General features: G+C 39.7%; 1 long non-coding RNA gene across 1 annotated transcript in view; it reads left to right on the top strand.

The window, feature by feature from the left end:
- Positions 1-8,322, top strand: part of LOC128653956 (uncharacterized) — a 431,620-nt gene extending 423,298 nt beyond the window's left edge. The window contains exon 3 of the long non-coding RNA XR_008401409.1: positions 8,285-8,322. This is a non-coding gene — a long non-coding RNA (uncharacterized LOC128653956). The remainder of the gene's footprint in view (positions 1-8,284) is intronic.
- Positions 8,323-12,022: the final 3,700 nt, after the last annotated feature.

Raw genomic sequence — 12,022 nt, 5'->3', positions numbered from 1 at the left:
CTCTTTATTGGCGAAGTTATCCCGCCTACATTCCACAACAAAAAGTTCAAAGGATTCATATCCAACTCTTTCCTGGCAGCCATAGTACTAAAACCGGAAGCCCGAATACCTTACCACCGAGGCGGGGGGTGGAAGGAGAAGACAGAGAGGAACAGAGGGAGAGAAAAAGAAAAAAAAAAAAAAGAAAACAAAACAAAACCCTATAACAAATATACCTAAGTATATATCCATCCAACATACAATTATATTCAATTTCTTCGAACCCATGTTACCAAATCTGACAAATTCTGACTACCTAATCTTAGGGCCCCCTATTCATTGTATACCCTGCTCCTTACAAAAAAACCTGGGCCTCATTACTAGTATTTAGAACAACTTGTGACCCATCAATTGTTTGTAATAGCTTGGCTGGGTATATCATCTTGGCATTATAATTTGCATTAAGTAACTTAGAACAAAATGATCTATCATAAGTGGATATGCTTTCCTATACTGCCTAAGAAAATGCACTTTATCCTGGAAATTTAAAAACTTTAATACTATGGGCCTAGCTGAGATATTATCTTTTTTTGTGTAACGAGCTGGACCTGTTCTATGTACCCTCTCTATCGGTACTGGTATATCAGTATTGATTCCAAGGCTCTGGGGGAGAATAACCGTGGCAAAATGCATCAGATCCAGATAGTTACTGTCTTCTGGAAGACCAATAATTCTAAGGTTATTACGTCTGGATCGGTCTTCCACATCCTCCACCCTGTTCTGTAATTGATCAATTCTCTTATTGTATTCGGCACTGATAGGTTCAGCTATATTAAGTTTGTCCTCAATCTCAGAGATTCTGGTCTCTACTTCTAGAAGCCTTGTAGAAAATTGCCTTACTTCGGCCACAAGACTATTTAAATCCTGCTTAATCTCTGTTTTCATGCTGTCCAATTGTGGAGTGATTGCCTTAGTGATCTGCGTTACAAGTTCCTTCATATCAATCTGTGCCTCATTCTGTGTTTGTGATGTTTCTAATGTCTGCTCAATTTTCGCCATTTTTTTGTCTCTCTGTTTAACCGGCATATTAGGAGAAGAGTTCCTAATTGAAAATATAAATTTATCCATATACGTATGAGTTCTAGCAACCCTATTATAGGACAACTGGTGATACTATTGTCACATCAATTATCGTGTGTATTAATTGAGTGCGTTATAAGTGTGAGTGTAAGTAGATCTGTGTTAGATTAATAAATTAATATTCAATTCCCTACGTGGTGGGAATAGCCAAAGTACAGGAATACAAGACAAGATGAAGACAAAAGGATAAAAGAAAAAAAAAGAGGGTGAAAAGAAGGGGAAAAAAGAGTGCGAGTGATTGTGTGTATTGAGCCCCAAAGGGCTCAGAGTTTACTCAAAGAAGGAAAAGAAAGAAAAACAAGGGAACAAAAAAAGCTAGGAGTGGCCTATCTAGCGAGTACTATACTCTGAATACTTGGAAGCTCACAAGAATTATACCATGGACAGAGCTGTATATACCCCTTCACTTAAGGTTATGAATACTTCACAATCAACAGCAGTTAGCTGAAGACCATTATTGCCATTATACAACTCCTGAAATCTGACAATTTCTTTTAAATATATTCAAACTGCCTTAAGACAAATATTCCCTATCTATGTCTAACCTCTATTTACCCTAAGTATTTCTAGAAAACAGCATAGGATTTAGTATGAAAAAAAACACTTTCCTTCTTTTACTTAAGACTTCTCATCAGTGGGCATATAGTGCAGAACCTTAGGGTCGATAACCAATTCTGTTTAAAAAGTATTTATACCCTCATATCCAATTTTATTGTAGCTATACTCTTATGTAACTTGTGGTTTTGTGCCCAAAGAAAGTAAAGGCCAAAAGTGCCCACTCGCCAAGGTTATAGGAAGTATTAGCCTATACCTCCTACTCCAATTGAACTGATATATAGGGACTTAAATCAGCACAAATACAGTTGTCTTCCTAAAGTAATATAGCCACATAAATAAAGATATTTATCAAGCCATGTACATTATAAGGGTTAATGACCCATTGTCCATCTGACCATATAGTAACAGTCCAAGAGTCTCTGTGAACGCTAACTAGTAATATATAAATTAACAAACAAGAGAAGCAATACTTTACTTTACTTGCGGTCAGTCCTCCAGCCGTCTTCTAGGCTAAGATAGATTTTAACAGGAATCCTCAGGACCTTGGCTTGTGAGCCAGACAACATCCAGTGCAATCACCAGTCTTAGATATTCCCTGTTCCTTAAAACAACCAGGGAGTGTTGGAGATCTCACCTCAGAACAGCCTCGTATCCATCAAGCCCTCTGGCGCCGTTTCGCAGGAATGGACAGTATTGCACTGCGTCTCGCTGAAGCGTTCTTCGGTATGATATCCAGACACCGATGACCTTCCCAGGCCGGGGGCTCCGGGGTCAGTAACCACCTTCCACTCACCAGCTGCCACACACAGAGACACCAAACGACCCTCCTAGATTCGGCAAACTTCAGGCGACGCCCTCTGCGACTCTAGCCTCAATTGCAGGGTTACCCTTGGTTTGGTCATCACAGCGCCGTGAACACCGTCACTTCCCGCAGCCAAAACGCTGCCAATTCACTCACAGCCACATCGGTAAAACGCTCACCAGGGAGCAGCCTAGAATCTTACCAGAGTTCAGGTACGTAGGCTGACCATTAATCAAAGTGAGTGCTCACCAGGGAGCAATCTCGGAAACCTGTAATAATTAGATTGCCAGGTGAGCCCAATTAAATGAAAAACTACTAAAGGAGGGTGTTCCACATTATTAAGCAGAGCACCATTTTCAAGCAATATGGGGAAGAAAAATTATCTCTCTGCTGCTGAAAAGAGTAAAATAGTTAAATGCCTTGGACGAGGTATGAAAACATTAGATATTTAATTAAAATGTAAGCACTATTAAGAGATTTGTGGCTGATTCAGAGCACAGACAGGTTCATGCAGATAAAGGCACCTTGAGGAAGATTTCTGCCAGATCCATGCATCGGATCAAGAGATCAGCTGCTAAAATACCATCACATAGCTGCAAACAGATATTTGAAGCTGCTGGTGCCTCTGGAGTCCTTTCCACCACAACTAACCAATGCTCACAAGCAGAAACGGCTGCATTGGGCAGAAAAATACATAAAGACTAATTTTTAAACAGTCCTGTTCACTGATGAGTGCCGTGCAACCCTGGATGGTCCAGATGGATGGAGTAGTGGATGGTTGGTGGACGGCCACCCTGTTCCAACAAGGCTGCGACGTCAGCAAGGCGGTGGTGGAGTCATGTTTTGGGCCGGAATCATAGGAAGAGAGCTGGTCGACCCCTTTACATCCAAACAGCAGCTCTGGGAGGCTATTCTGACATCTTGCAAACAAATTCAAGCAGAAACTGTCCAATAACAAGTTCAATGGATGCAAGACTTGTGAAGCTGCTATCAAATAAGGGGTCCTATGTTAAAATGTAACGTGACCTGTTAAAATGTTTAAAAAGTTAAAATATAGTTCAAAGTTTGATTGAAATAGCTTTTGATTTCTGTAAATATTATGCAAACACAACAAATAAAAAATTTCAGTTCTTTATAACCTATAAAGTGTTTTGAAACTTACTGTGCGTAACAATTTGGAACAGTGCACTGTAAGTTTTTTTTTTTTTTTTTTAAAAAGTACTGTTATTAGGTTTGTTCAATACAATTTGAATTGTTCTCTTAATAGTTGATAACAATAGTATTATGCTGACTGTTGTTTACATCAATTATTTAGGTAAATGAGAAAGATATCATTGGCATAATAATTTGGAACAGGGTGTAGAATAGGGTTTGGGCACTTAAAAAAGAGCGAAATGCCTTTTTAAGGGCAATGCCCATCAACATGCCCTTTTCATGGCAATGGGGAGCTTAGATTTTTTAAGTTAGGATTTTATTTGGGGGTTGGTTGTGTGGGTGGTGGGTTTTACTGTTGGGGGGTTGTTTGTATTTTTTTTTACAGGTAAAAGAGCTGATTTCTTTGGGGAAATGCCCCACAAAAGGCCCTTTTAAAGGCTATTGGTAGTTTAGTTTAGGCTAGGTTTTTTTTTATTTTGGGGGGGCTTTTTTATTTTGATAGGGCTTTTAGATTAGGTGTAATTAGTTTAAATATCTGATAATTTCTTTTTTTATTTTGTGTAATTTAGTGGGGTTTTTTTGTAATTTAGGTAATTGTATTTAATTTACGTAATTTATATAATTGTAGTGTAAGGTTAGGCGTTAGTGTAAGACAGGTTAGGTTTTATTTTACAGGTAAATTTGTATTTATTTTAGCTAGGTAGTTAGTAAATAGCTAATAACTATTTAGTAACTATTCTACCTAGTTAAAATAAATTCAAACTTGCCTGCAAAATAAAAATAAACCCTAAACTAGCTACAATGTATGGAGCTCAATTTTGGTCTACGCTCACTTTTTACCTAATAATGCCGGGTTGATAAACCCTTAACAGGCGAAACGCGTCAGAGGGGCTGTGAGGGATGATGGGGTCCCCATTTGTTGTTGTATTTCAGTTTTAATCTATCTAAGCTAAAGTGGATATTAGAAAACTACTAACCTTTAATTATTTAGAGACTAATACCTCTACATGGTGACCGCAAACAAGTTTTAGGCAAACAGCCCCGGGAATCATTTCCCTCACTGCAGCACCTCTAATAATGGTCACAATAAAACTATAAGATATGTTATGCATAATTAAACTTTGATAAAGTAAATAAATAAACTATGTAGTGCTTAAACCATATGTGGTACTTGAATCTTAACAAATCAGATTATGTAAGATTGTGACTGGAAGAACATAACAATAGTGCAATGTAATAAAATGATGTAATATATTACAACTAGACTAGATTAGAATATTTACATACAGTGACCACATCACATTTTACAAAAGCAGTATGGTAAACTGTTTCCTTTACCTTAGAATTATCACTGATCACACAAGGGAAATATAGGACAAGTAATGTACAGCTAATTTTGTACCATATAGATATTAACCCTATATCACCCAAATTGTTTGCATACCTGAATCACCAATTAGCCCAAACCATAAATGGTGTAGCATAACTTTAGTGCTATATTCAGGCATTACAAATGCTATTGAGACAGAGGTAATGATACTCAAGTATATTTCCTAATAGTCCAAACAATATAGCATAAGATAATAGATGTTACTCAATATTTACGGACGGAATGGGTAATGCAGAGTTAATATTGCCAAGGCACGGATATTAACCCCAACTGCTTTAACTATTTGTAACATCTGAATTACAAACAAGTTAAATTATAAACAAACCATGAGTGGTGGAGCGCTATTTTAGTATCTCAGTCACGTACCAAAACATATGTTGAGCTTATGTTAATGCAAGATAAGCCTGTATTATACATAAGTGTATTTCCAAGTAATCAATTCATTTCAGCACATGTACTCAAGCTGATGGATGTTACCAAATAATTATGTATAACTAGAGAATATTATGTAATTTATTATGTAATTTATTTAATTGTAGTGTAAGGTTAGGTGTTAGTGTAAGACAGGTTAGGTTTTATTTTACAGGTAAATTTGTATTTATTTTAGCTAGATAGTTAGAAAACAGTTATTAACAATTTACTAACTATTCTACCTAGTTAAAATAAATACAAACTTGCCTGTAAAATAAAAATAAATCCTAAGCTAGATACAATGTAACTATTAGTTTTATTGTAGCTAGTTTAGGGTTTATTTTATAGGTAAGTATTTTATTTTAAATAGGAATTATTTAGATAATAATAGTAGGTTTTATTTAGATTTATTTTAATTATATTTAAGTTAGGTGGTGTTAGGGTTAGGGTTAGACTTAGGTTTAGGGGTTAATAAATTTAGTATAGTGACGGCGATGTTGGGGGCGGAAGATTAGGGGTTAATAAATGTAGGTAGGTGGCGGCGATGTTAGGGGCGGCAGATTAGGGGTTAATAATGTTTAACTAGTGTTTGTGATGTGGAGTGCAGCAGTTTAGGGTTAAAAATGTTTTTATTATAGTGGCGGCGATGTCCAGAGAGGCAGATTAGGGGTTAATAAGTATAATGTAGGTGTAAGCAATGTCATGGGCGGCAGATTAGGGGTTAATAAGTGTAAGATTAGGGTTGTTTAGAGTCGGGGTTTATGTTAGGGTGTTAGGTGTAAACATAAATTTTGGTTCCCCATAGGAATCAATGGGGCTGCGTTACGGAGCTTTACACTGCTTTTTTGCAGGTGTTAGACTTTTTTTCAGCCTGCTCTCCCCATTTATGACTATGGGGAAATTGTGCATGAGCACATAAAACCAGCTCACCGTGGCATTCAGCAGCACTGGTATTGGAGTGCGGTATGGAGCTCAATTTTGGTCTATGCTCACTTTTTACTTGCTAACGCCGGGTTTTTATAAACCTGTTATACCAGCGCTGTAGGGAACTTAGCGGTGCAATAACTTGCAAGTTATTACCGAGCAGCTCTTACCGCAAAACTCGTAATCTAGCCGATAGTTAATTTAATTGGTAGTTTAATGTAATTTTAGTATTACAGTTAGGGTAGGTTAATTAATAGTTTAATATAGTTTAATGTAATTTTAGTATAATAGTTAGGGTAAGTTAATTAATAGTTAAATATAGTTTAATGTAATTGTAGGATAATAGGGTAGGTTAATCAGTAGTTTAATATAGTTTATTTTAATTCTAAATGTAAGTTTAAAGTTATTATAAGATAGGGATGAGTTAATATTTTATGTAAAGTTAGCGGGTTGTTAGGTTTAGGGGTTAATAGCTTAATTTAGTTTATGGTGATGTGGGGGGTTGGCGGTTTAGGGGTTAATAGGTTTAGTAAGTGGTAGTGATGTGGGAGGCCAGGGGTTTAGGGGTTAATACATTTATTTAGTTTCAGAGGGGTCAGGGAGCGGTGGGATAGGGGTTAATAACTTTATTAGAGTTGCAATGGGCTCCGGGAGTGGAGGGATAGGGTTTAATAACTTTATTAGAGTTGTGGTGGGCTCCGGGAGCAGCCGGGTAGGGATTAATAACTTTATTAGAGTTGCGGTGGGCTCTGGGAGTGGAGGGATAGAGGTTAATAACTTTATAAGAGTTGTGGTGGGCTCCTGGAGTGGAGGTATAGGTGTTAATAACTTTATTAGAGTTGCGGTGAGCTACGGGGCGGCGGGATAGGGGTTAATAACTTTATTAGAGTTGCGGTGGGCTCCGGGAGTGGCAGGATAGGGGTTAATAACTTTATTAGAGTTGCGGTTGGCTCCAGGAGTTGAGGAATAAGGGTTAATAACTTTATTAGAGTTGCAGTGGGCTCTGGGAGTGGCAGGATAGGGGTTAATTACTTTATTAGAGTTGTGGTGGGCTCCGGGAGCTGCGGAATGGGGTTAATAACTTTATTTAGTTGCGGCGGTGTCCGGGAATGGCGGGATAGGGGTTAAACATTTTAGTATAGTAGCGGTGTTTAGTGACAGGGTATAAATAAAGTTGGGAAAAAGCCGAATAGCAGCGAGATCGATGACTGATAGTTTACAACAGTCCACTGCTCATCGTCCTGTACTTGGTGCGTGGCTTTTTGACAGTTTTTTATAAATAAGGAGAGCGTATTCAGGTCCACGGCCGCAACGTTAGGCGATGTTAGGTGAGCGTATTGGTGCAGTTGAATGCATCATAGTTGACGGCTTGATAAATATGCCTCTATATATGTCAAAAACCCAACCCTAGTAAAAAATGACGATCTTCCTGGAGTCATTCTAAAGTAATTAATGACTCCAGACTCGTCATTAGAAGCAATCCTGAAGTATGCCCACAGGCTGAAATATTTAAATGAGATGACTCAAGAGGCATTCACTAGCTGTTCATGCTTGTAAAGTAGTCAGAGGGTAATCTGCTAATCATTCTGAAGTCATTACACAGAATGTTTTACCTTAGCTGATAGCTTCACAAGCCTTAAAAAGTCTGATAATGTGCAAATGACTTCTAAAGTAGTTAGATGATCATCAAATGACAAGAGAGTATTTAAAGTAATCCTGTTTGCCTTGGGAACACACCCAAGGAATACTCTTTTCCAGAGCTGACAGTCACTGAAAATGGAAAAGAATAGGAAATAAATTTGGGGATTTGTATTTTTAAATATACTGAAATACTGTCAGGGTTTCACCCTAACTTCAATAGTTATTTGCTACTTTTTATCTTGACTGCCATTGTTTACTCACTTTTCTTTTCTCCTTGCCTGTAGCAGAGTGTGTAATGCTGCTTACTACTCCTACTCTTATGGCCAAACTGGAGAACCCCAATAGAGAGAGTCAGGTTGCAGTCCCAGAATGTTGATGTCATCACTCCTTATCTAACTGCCCCAGTCCTGTTTGCCATTGCCCTTGCATTGTCTTTGATCTCTCTGTGAGTTCCTGTGTTCCTGACTCTGTGCATAACCTGGCTTGTTTGACATCCCGTCTGGTTCCTGATCCCTGAGTTGCAACTGACTTTGCTGATATTCGTATTCCTGCCCCCGGCTCCTCTGACTACTCGCTTTGGTTCCTGACCCGGCTCATCTGACTATCAGCTATGGCTTTGACTCCAGACTTGTCATTTGAACTCATTATAATTTTTTTGTTATTTTTTAATAAAGGTGTGATTAATATAATATTTTACATCTCTTTCTGGTTCCTAGTACTCTGACAATTACACATAATGCAAAAAAACTAAAAATGAATAAAAATTGCATTTGTCACTTCTTCTATTGGTCTACTATCCTTTGTTAAATAAAGAGAAATATCTCAAAATTTACACAAAACAAAATATTAATTTCTTGATGCTGCTTACTGACACCATAAACCATTAATTTGCTCTTAATAGTATTTTAAGATACAACAGTTTGTGATTATATGTTATTGATGATGCACACCAGTCTGGCCATAAAAGGAAGTGCAGGAAATGAGCAGCATCCCCCACAATGCACCATAGTCAGGAAGAGAGTTGAGTAAAATGGCTGCCAGCAGCACATGGCAAAAAAAAGGGAAAAACCCTGACAGTACCTTCCCCTCAACGACCCCTCCCCCACAGGAGGACAAAAGGCTTATTGGGGAAACAGGCATGGAAGGCACAGAGGAGGGCTGGAGCATGAACATTAGAGGAGGGAACCAAAGAACGCTCCTCCAGACTGCAGCCCCTCCAGTGAACCAAATACTGTACACAGCCCCTGGACATACGAGAGTCAATAATGCTGCTGACCTCAAACTCCTCATGGTTGTCAACAAAGATAGGACAGGGACAAAGCAACAAAGTGGTAAACAGATTACAAACCAATCGTTTCAAGAGGGAGACATGAAAAACTTTGGAGATGCGCATAGCAGGAGAAAGGTCAAGAGCGTAGGTCACAGGATTAACCCGTCGGAGTATTTAAAAGGGACCAACATAATGGGGAACCAATTTATTGGAAGGCACACGAAGGTTCAAGTTGCGGGAGGACAGCCAAACTCTCTCACCAACCTGGTAGGAAGGTGCGTGCAGACGCCTACGATCAGCCTCTAACTTTTGGCGCTGCATAGAACGATGAAGGCAACCCTGAATCTGCACCGACATGGAAGGGAGTTACCGGAGATGCTCCTCCAAAGCCGGAATACCCTGAGACATGAATGAATCGAGCAATAAGGATGGTTGAAAACCATAATTCGTCATGAATGGGGATAACTTGGAGAAAGCATTAATAGCACTATTACAAGCAAACTCTGCCCAAGGTAACAGCTAAGACCAATTATTGTGGTGATCTGAGACATAGCAACAGAGGAACTGTTCCAGAGCTTGATTAGACCGTTCCGCAGCCCAATTGGATTGAGGGTGATATGCCGAGGAGAAGGAAAGCTGGATACCCATTTGAGCACAAAAGGAATGCCAAAATCTGGAGACAAACTGGCTACCCCGGTCTGACACTATCTCCTTGGGTAACCCATGTAAACGGAAGACCTCCCGGGCAAAAATTGAAACAAGCTCCTGAGCGGTAGGCAGCTTTATCAAGGGAATGCAATGTGACATTTTAGAAAAATGATCAACCACCATAAGGATAACGGTATTGCCATTAGAAACAGGGAGCTCGACAATGAATTCCATGGAAAGATGTGTCCAAGGACGCTCACCATTAGCAATAGGTTGAAGACCCACAGGAAGACATCGAGGAGTCTTATTCTGTGCACAAACTGAGCAGGAGGCAACATACGCAGCAACATCAGAACAAAGACCTGGCCACCAGAATTGTTGAGTGACAGACCAAATAATTTGGTTCTTGCCTGGGTGACCTGCGGCTTTATGATAGTGGTAAGTTTGCAAAAGTTTAGTTCAAAGATTCTCAGGAACAAAACACTTACCAATAGGTTTCTCAGGAGGTGCATTGGTTTGTGCAGCCAGAATCTCTTCCCCCAAGGGAGAAGTCAAATTAGTATGTATGGTAGCCAAAATATGGTCAGGGGGTATAACTGGAGTAGGTACAGACTCCTCCTTGGACAGAGGTGAAAATTGTCAAGAGAGGGCATCAGCCCTAAGATTCTTACTACCAGGCAGGTAGGAGACCACATAATTAAACTGAGACAAAAATAGCACCCATCTGGCCTGTCAGGGCGACAAACGTTTTGCTTCAGATAGATAAGTTAAATTCTTGTGGTCAGTAAGAATGAGCACTGGCACGCAAGTACCCTCGAGAAGATGCCTCCATTCCTTGAGTGCCAAAATTATGGCCATTAATTCCCTGTTCACCAATTTCATAATTGCACTCTGCTGGAGACAATTTCTTAGAGAAGAAACCACACGGATGCAAGGAACCGTCAGGCGTAGGACGTTGAGACAAGAGGGCACCTACTCCAGTCTCAGACGCATTGACCTCAGGAATGAAAGGCAGGACAGGAGCGGCAGCAAAGGCAGTCTTAAGACTATCAAAGGTCTTAATGGCAGTAGGTACCAATGGAGTGGATCATTCTCTTTACGGGTCATGTATGTGATAGGTTTGACCAAGGAAGAAAAGTTTTTAATAAATTTTCTATAGTAATTGGCGAACCCCAAAAAAACGTTGAATAGACCAAAGACCAACTGGGCGAGGCCACTGCAGAACTGCAGATAACTTGTCAGGATCCATGGAGAACCCTGCAACAGAAATAACATAAACTAGGAAGGTTACTTGAGTCTGATGGAACTCACATTTCTCGAGTTTACAAAACAGGCCGTTCTCACTTAGTCTCCGAAGAACCCATGTAACATCAGAACAATGAGCCTCAAGTATGGGTGAGTGTATGAGGATGTCGTCTAAGTACACCACAACACACTGTTGCAACATATCTCATAGAACATCATTAATAAATTCCTGATAAACAGTAGGAGCATTACATTTGCCAAAGGGCATTACAAGATACTCATCATGCCCACTCCTGGTGTTAAATGCTGTTTTCCAATCGTGGCCCTCCTTAATCCTAATGAGATGGTACACTCCTCTCAAATCAAGTTTAGTAAAGACCGTAGCTCCCTTGAGGCGGTCAAAGAGTTCCGTAATGAGCAGAATAGGGTAAGCATTCTTAATGGTAAGACGATTAAGACCCCTATAATCAATGCATGGTCTTAACTCGCCACCATTTTTCTTCACAAAGAAGAAGCCAGCCCCTGCAGGAGAGCAGGATTTGTGGATGATCCCCCGCAACAGAGCATCGGCAACATACTCCTCCATAGCACAATTCTCTGCAACAGACAGAGGGTACACCCGGCCCAGAGGAGGAATGGCTCTGGGTTGCAGGTCTATGGCACAATCGTAAAACCGGTGAGGAGTCAACATACCAGCATGCACCTTGTCAAAAACGTCTAGTAACTCTCTGTACTCCCCTGGCAATTGAGATACCAACGAAGTGCACAAGACTTTAACTGGTTTCCGAAGACAAGTGGAAATACAATGCGGGGACCACGACAACATCAAGCTAAAGGGTAGTAGATTCAGGAGTAATTT

This window comes from Bombina bombina, chromosome 3 (genome assembly GCF_027579735.1).
Source record: "Bombina bombina isolate aBomBom1 chromosome 3, aBomBom1.pri, whole genome shotgun sequence".
NCBI lineage: Eukaryota > Metazoa > Chordata > Amphibia > Anura > Bombinatoridae > Bombina > Bombina bombina.
This window is presented reverse-complemented; position numbering and strand designations above follow the sequence as displayed.